Source organism: Heterocephalus glaber, unplaced genomic scaffold (genome assembly GCF_053883595.1).
Source record: "Heterocephalus glaber isolate CG9 unplaced genomic scaffold, H.glaber_assembly_v1.0 deba00001662, whole genome shotgun sequence".
In the NCBI taxonomy this organism is placed as follows: domain Eukaryota; kingdom Metazoa; phylum Chordata; class Mammalia; order Rodentia; family Bathyergidae; genus Heterocephalus; species Heterocephalus glaber.
Genome location: NW_028258403.1, coordinates 9,538,176 through 9,546,006, shown reverse-complemented (window position 1 = coordinate 9,546,006; position 7,831 = coordinate 9,538,176).

The window sequence follows — 7,831 nt, the reverse complement described above, 5'->3', positions numbered from 1 at the left end:
AAAAGCAATATGGCCGGGGCAGGGAGAGTCTTTTATAGAGACTGGGGTGGGGTTTGTAGGGGCTGAGGTGGGGTTGAGTTTGGTAGTGACTAGGGAATGGAGGAGCCCGTGATGTCACTAGGTGGTAGGAGGTGAGCGAGTATTAGGTTACTTTCTAGGCGGGAACAGGGGCATGCTGGGAAGAAGGGTTTATTCTTTGGTGGGAGCAACCATCTTGGCATGATGTCACACAGGGGAGGGGCCAAGACAGGATAGGAAGAGGGCAGCTACTGTACATAATAGCTGCTGAGGTAGTGGGAGATCTATCAAGGTGATATTTAATTGGTGTGTTTAAAGTATTGTACATTGCAAATTCTTTGATTGTAATTATAAGGTTAACTTGCTCTTTTCTGTACTTTGTTGATAAAAAAAACCCCTCAAGTTTACTACCATTCTGTTGGCAGCCAACCAAATTTAAAGTGTAACAATCTGAGAATGAAAAAAGGGACACTTTAAAATTTTAACAGTTAAAGACAAGTTTGTGATAAAAGGTCTATAGTGAGAAAAAAATATTTAAAATATATAAGTAAAAGAGATGCAATTTTGATATAAAAAATAATTGTATGTTTGTCTTGTTAAAAAGATAAAAAAAATACAAGACCGGAAGGCCTAGGTATGTCAAAAGATGCATGAAAGTTATTTATCAAAAAATATGTATGTTTGTTGGTTTCAAGTATGTTATAAAAAGTTTAAGTATGTTTACATTACTTGTCATCAAAGGGTTAAATTCTAAATATGTTACTATAATATGTGTACATTGGTCATCATCAAAGTGTTTAAGAGCAAACAGGTTACAATATGACCTCCTTTATAGTGAGTTAGAAAAAAGACTGTTGGAAAAAGGCACAAATATGTCAGACCAAGGTGCGGTATTTGAGATTTGATTTTAAAAAGACAAAGGAGGTTAGGTCCAGAGAAAAGGAAAGTCATTTATTCTTTGCCCAGGCCCCTCCAAAATGCTTCAATTATTTGATTCCATTTTTGCTACCTATTGTCCTAATTTGAGGACTGTAAAGAACTTTGTAAAACTTTGTTAACCTCTAAAAATTCAGAGAGTTTTAGGAGAAATTAAAAAATTAATGCCACTAGAATGCCAGGTGATATGCAGAATCCAGACACTTGGCATGAACAGCAATTCCCAGTAAATGTGCGGCCCGATTGGGATCCCAACACCCAAACAGGGTAGGAAAACTTGAGAAGTTATCAGACAACCCTTTTAGCAGGAATTCGGGCTGCAAGTAAAAGGCCTACAAATATGATTAAAGTGCTAGAAACACAGCAGGAGCCTGATGAGAGCCCTGAGAGATTTTATGAGTAGCTCTGTAAAGTTTACAGAATGTATACATCTTTTGATCCTACTGTTCCTGAAAATCATCAGCTAATTAATACAACTTTTGTAACCCAGTCAGCACCAGACATTAGAAGGAAAATCCAAAGGCAGGAGACTTGGGAAGGCTTGAATATAACGCAATTGTTATAATGCAATTAGCTGGGAAAGTGTACATGAATAGAGACAGTGAAAGAGAAAGAGAGCCAGGAAGGAAAATAGCAGTAGCTATGGGAGCTAAGGAAGAGAAGGGAAAAGAAAGACAAGGCTCAAGGAAAAGAAAAAGCAGGACTTGAAGGAAAGGAAGGATACTGGTGCATTGTTGCCTGTGATGGAGGACAGTGACGGACACAGACTGGGCTCAATGCACCTAGGCCCCCTTGAGCCCATGGTCGATATATAGATAGGGGCCAAAATATGTCCTTAATGGTGGATAGTGGCACAGAACATTCAGTAATAACAGCTACAGCTGCGCCTCTGAGCGGAGAGCACATCCAAGTGATTAGTGCCACTGGAATTTCAGAAAAGTGCCAGTTTTGCTATGAAAGGACATGTGAAATTGGAGGACATAAGGTGAAACATGAATTCTTATATATGCCAGAATGTCCTATTTCATTATTAGGAAGAGATTTATTATCTAAATTGGGAGCTACAATAACTTTCATTCAATGGGGAAATGTGTCTCTGAATTTAGACCCAGGAAAGGATCTCATTATGATGATAACAACTAAAAGGGAGGATGAATGGCAGTGTTACAATGTAGATGATGTTTTTTCCAGGCTCTGCAAGAATTAAGAACTATGTTCCCTAGAGTATGGGCAGAGGAATTGCCTCCAGGCTTAGCTAAGAATCATCTACCCACAGTTATAAAATTAAAAGACAATTCGGCCCCATTGGTGTAAAACAATACCCAAGGTCTAGGCAAGCCCAAATTGGAATTAAACTCCATATCATGAGATTAAGGGAATTCAGACTTATTAGAGAATGTACGTCACCTTGGAACACCCCTTTGCTGCCTGTTCAGAAACCCAATGGGGACTATAGGCCAGTGCAAGATCTATAGGCTGTAAATGACAGAACAGTAATGCGGCACCCAGTGGTCCCTAACCCCTATGCTTTGTTGGGTCTGATACCCCCAGAAACAGCATGGTTTACTCATTTGGATTTAAAAGATGCCTTCTTTTGCCTTCTCATCACTCCCCTCAGTCAACCCATCTTTCCATTTGAATGGGAAGACCCAAGGGATGGGAGAAATACTCAGTTTACTTGGACTAGATTGCCACAGGGATTTCAAACTCACCCATGCTTTTTTTTGGAAGCCCTAGCCAAGGACTTGCTTGCCTTCCCTGTGGTAACAATAAAGCTGTGTCCTACTGCAATATGTGGCTGACTTACTGTTATGCAGCTCAACCCAAGAACCGTGCTGGGAAGGCACCAAAAAGTTGTTGCTGCACTTACAAGAAATCTGGATATAAGGTATCATAGGAAAAAAGCCCAGATTTGTGTACAGCATGTTAAATATTTAGGATTTCAAATAACACAGGCATACATTGCCTAGAAAATGAAAGGTTATTAGTGCCATCTCTAAGTCCCAAACAAAGAAGCAGCTGAGAGAGTTTCTTGGGCAGCAGGCTTCTGTAAAATTTGGATTCTGGGTTTTATAGAAATCTCTAAACTCCTTTATGAAGCCCTAAAGGGACAAGGGGAGAATCATCTGCATTGGACTGTAGAACAGGAGGAAGCTTTTAAAAAAATTTAAAAATGACTTAGGCAGCCACCCCAGCCCTAGGCATACCAGATGTAAAGCGGCCTTTTATTCTATATGTGACTGAAAAAAAAAAAAACACATGTCCCTTGGAATGTTGACCCAAGAAGTAGGCCCATGGAATCAACCGGTGGCATATTTGTCTAAAACTTAAGATTCAGTAACAAAAGGGTAGCCTCATTGTTTTGGGGCCTTAGCAACTTCAGTTCTGGAGTCAGGTGGAATCTCAGTGTTGTTTTCATTTGCGTCTCTCAAATGACCAGCTTGTTAAACATTTCTTCATATGTTTATTTTCTATTTCTACTTCTTTGTCTAAGAAATGTCTGTTCATTTCAGATGCCCATTTTTGGATTGGGTCTTTAAATTTGGGAGGTCTGAATTTTTAAAGTTTTAATAGATTCTAGATAGTAAAAATTTGTCTGAGGAAGAGGTGGTAAAATATTTTTCCCACATTGTGGGTTGTCTCTTCACACTGTTGGTGGTTTCTCTTGCTGTGCAGAAGCTTTTTAATAAGAAGAGATCCCAGTTGTTGATTCTTTGTGCTATTTCATGTGTGATTGAGGTTTCATTCATGAAATCTTTTCCTAAGCCAGTGACTTCAATAGTTCTGCCTAAACTCTCTTCCAGCTGGTTTAGTGTTTCTGTTTTAGTATTTAGATCTTTAATCCATTTTCATTTTAGTTTAGTTCATGGTGAGAGATATAGATCTAGTTTTAATCTTTGGCAAGTTGAAACTCAGTTTTTCCAGCACCATTTATTAAAGAGGCTCTCTTTCCTCCAGTGAGGGTGTTTGGCTCCTTTGTGAAAGATGAGGTGGCTGAGTGTGTCTGGAGTTGTTTCTGGATCTTCTAATCTGTTCCACTGATCCTTGGGTCTGTTTCTTTGTCGGTATCATTTTTTTTTTTTTTTTTTTAATCACAGTGGCTTTGTAGTACAGTTTCAAGTTGGGGGTTGTGATACCCCCTGCCATGTCTCTGTTGCCTAGAATTGGTTTTGCTATTCTAGGTCTCTTCTTTCTCCGAATGAATTTTTGGACAGTTTTCTCAAGGTCTGCTGCTGGAATTTTAATTGAGATTGCATTGAATCTATCTAGCAGTTTTGGAAGTATGGCCATTTTCACTATATTGGTTCTTCCAACCTAGGAGCAAGGGATATCTTTCCATTTTATGATATCCTCTTAGATATCTTTTCTCAGAGTGTGGTATTTTTCAGAAGAGGTCTTTTATTTCTTCCATTAAAATTCTGCTTGTTTTACAAACAGTTCATTTGTCACATTGCAACCAATTAAAGATGTACCTGAAGACTAATTAGACCCAAATATGCCATCATAATAGAATGTTTGCCAGAAGCCCAATCTTCATTTACTAACTCCACAAAACTTACATTTCTGTATAAAATATTTAAAGCCTCTACTGAGACAAAGATGATGTGAAAAGATTTACCTTTCCCTAAGATTATTCCAAAGCAGTCTTTATTCATTTTGGTGAAAGAAGAGTCCAATGTTCCTCTTTTTCCATACTTTCTAATGTCTACACATTTTTATATTGTCTGGCTTTCTGCAATGCAATTAATTAAATACATTTAAAAACAAGTCCCACACAGTTTCTTTCTACTTGCTATAGCAGGGTTCTTTCTGTCTCTAAACCTCACTCCTCATGCTTTCCCTAAATCCTGTTCTGTTACTTTGGGAACACTAGTCTCATAGTGGGCATGCTGATGGTGTTGGGGAAAGAAATGATAAGATCCCTTTGGCTGTTTGAGAAGTGGTCTCCACTTCACAGAGCTAGGGATGTGTGTTGTTATGGACCCCAAGCACAGATATAGTACCTAGCCAAGAAGGTTTTGGATAATTTATCATAATCTGTGCATATCTCTGAACAAAACAGAAACATAAACCTCCCACTGAAAAAGGATTGAAATAAAACAAACCAAAAGAAAAATCAAAAGTTAGTAGTAATTTTCCAAAAGTATAAAGATATATCCTTCCCTAAAATGTTATTATTCTTACCAAAATTACATTTTATAAATTCTGTCTTTTCATAAAGTCAGGATCTTAAAATTTAGGATCTTAAAATCTTTTACTATTCAAGTACTTTGGTTTTTAGGTTTATAAATGGTGGTACAGAGATGTTATTGATAGTGAGTTATAGAATTAGTTAATCCTATGAATGGGAATCAGATTGTTTCAGTCTGGCTTCTCTAGAAGGACCAGAGAAAAAGTGGTATAAGGGTATTTTACTGGGCAGATGATCTAGGGAAGGAAGTGTTATGATTAGAAAGCAAAAGACTGCAGAGAGGAAAGTCACATAGAACTTCATTCCAGTTGGCTGTTGCTGGAAGATGACTGATTCTACAGCTTGGTTAAAACTTTATCCACTGAGAGGTGGGGCCGGTATTTATTCATTGGCCTGTATACCTTAATAGTCAAAAGTGTACCTTGAGTCAAAAGTAGCCACACAGACTGAACTCTCATATTTCTGTGATGAATTTTATGGGAGTCAAATACCTTCCCTCATACACCTCATACTGGTAAGTCGGAAAGATTCCTAAGGACAATAGGAAACATGGGAGACTTGGATCAAAGTGAAGCACAAACTTAGTTTTCCTGTTAGAAGTTCATTAAAATCTGTACATGGCCAGGTTTGGTGGCTGATGCCTGTGATCTCAGTGCTGTAGGAGTCTGAGGCAGGAGGATTGCAAGATCAAATCCAGCCTGGCAATTTAGCAAAACTCTGTCTCAAATCAAAAGAGCTGGAGAAGTAGTTAAATGTGAAGTCCCTGGGTTCAATCCCCAGTACAACAGAACAACACAACACAAAACAAAACAAGACAAAGTGAAACTCTGTGAAGAACTGTTAACAAGATTTGGTGTAAGAAATAAAGTTGACAAGATTTTAAATGGTGTCCAAAATGCATCTGATAACCATCACAAAAAATATAATTCTTACAGTTTGTCATACTGGATTATTGAGTACCACACAAACATTTCTATTCATTTTCAACCATTTCTATTTCATACATTGAAAATTCAGCCTATTTTTATTTTTATTCATTTAAATTGTTTATTATTGCATATTAGTTATACAGAATAATGGGCTGCATTTGACATATTAGTATATGTATATAAAGTACTTTGGTCTTATTCATTCACCTTTAATCCTACTGTCCTTCTCTCTTCCTTTCCCTTCATTCTTTTCCTCTTCTCTAATAGTTTCCTTTTTCTTTCATGCTCTCTTTTTTTTTCCAGGTTATACATATGAAAGAAAATATGTGATGTTTCTCCATTTAGTTTGGCTAATTTTACTTAACATGATGATTTCCAGTTCCATCTATTTTTCTGCAGATGGCATGATTTCATTCTTCTTCATGGCTGAATAATATTAAGGCATATATATATATATATATATATATACACACACACACACTAATAAAATATATATGGTAGGCATTGAATCTCTTTCTATAATTTGATTATTGTGAATTGCTCCATGTGGGTATATGTAGAATGTGCTGGTTTTAATTCTTTTGAGTAAATACCAAATAGTAGTATGTTTGGATCAAATGGGAGCTCTATTTTTAGAGTTCTGAGGAAACTGTGTACTGATTTTAATAGTGGCTGTGCTAAACTAATTTATGTTCTGACCAACAGTGTAGAAGTGCTCCTTTTTCTGCATCCTCGCCAGCAATTTACTATTTTTTTATTCTTGATAATAACCTTTCTGACTGGAGATCAATAGAATCTCAGTGTAGTTTCTGGGGTTTTTTCAGTACATGTTTGTAATGATGGCATTTATATTCCTTGTGGGTGACAATATTACATCTTAATTCATTATTTGTCACCCCCTTTTCCTTCCCTCTCTACCCACTCTATCCATCCCTTCATCCCTTCCTTCTTCTTTTTTTGGTATGAATTTCCAATGTCTAATGTTTACATTCCTTGTGTGGAGTTGGTACCTGTGGATAACACATCTTAATTCCTTGTTTTATCCCCTTTTCCTCCCTTACCTCTCCTCTCCTTCCATCTTTTGATCCCCTTCTCTGAGAGAAAGATTTATCTCCTTACTTCTTATTATCTAACTTTTTTTTTCCATTTAGTTTATTGGTACATTTTAAGTATACAATACAGTTACATTCATCATTGGGATATTGTACCTTTACACGATATATACTCTTCTCATTTTTTCACCATTCCCCTGCCCTCCCTTCACTCCCTACACCCTTCCCTATTTACAAAGACTTTGTTTCCTTTTTTTTCTTTTCTCATATTTTTTTCCTTTCCCCTACCCCACCCACTTCCCCTACTCCTTTAGAACTTTTCTTCCTATTACACAATATCAGCTGTACATTTTGAGCCTTAGTTACACTTTTAGTTTCTCACACCAGAGAAACTATTCAGTATTTACATGTGTGTCCTATTTATTTCACTTAAGAATATGGCCTCAGTGAGCATCCACTTAGCTATAAATGTCTCTGCTTTCTCATTCTTTACGGCTGAGTAGTACTCCATTTTATAAAAAAAATCACATCTTCTTTATCCAGTCTCCAGTTGATAGGCAATTAGGATGTTTCCAAGTTTTAGCTATTACAAACTGTGCTGCTATGAACTTGGGTGCACATATTGCTGTGGTACTATACTTTTAATTCTTTTGGGAACATACCCAGCAGAGGAATAGCTGAGTCAAATGGGACTTCTAATCCCA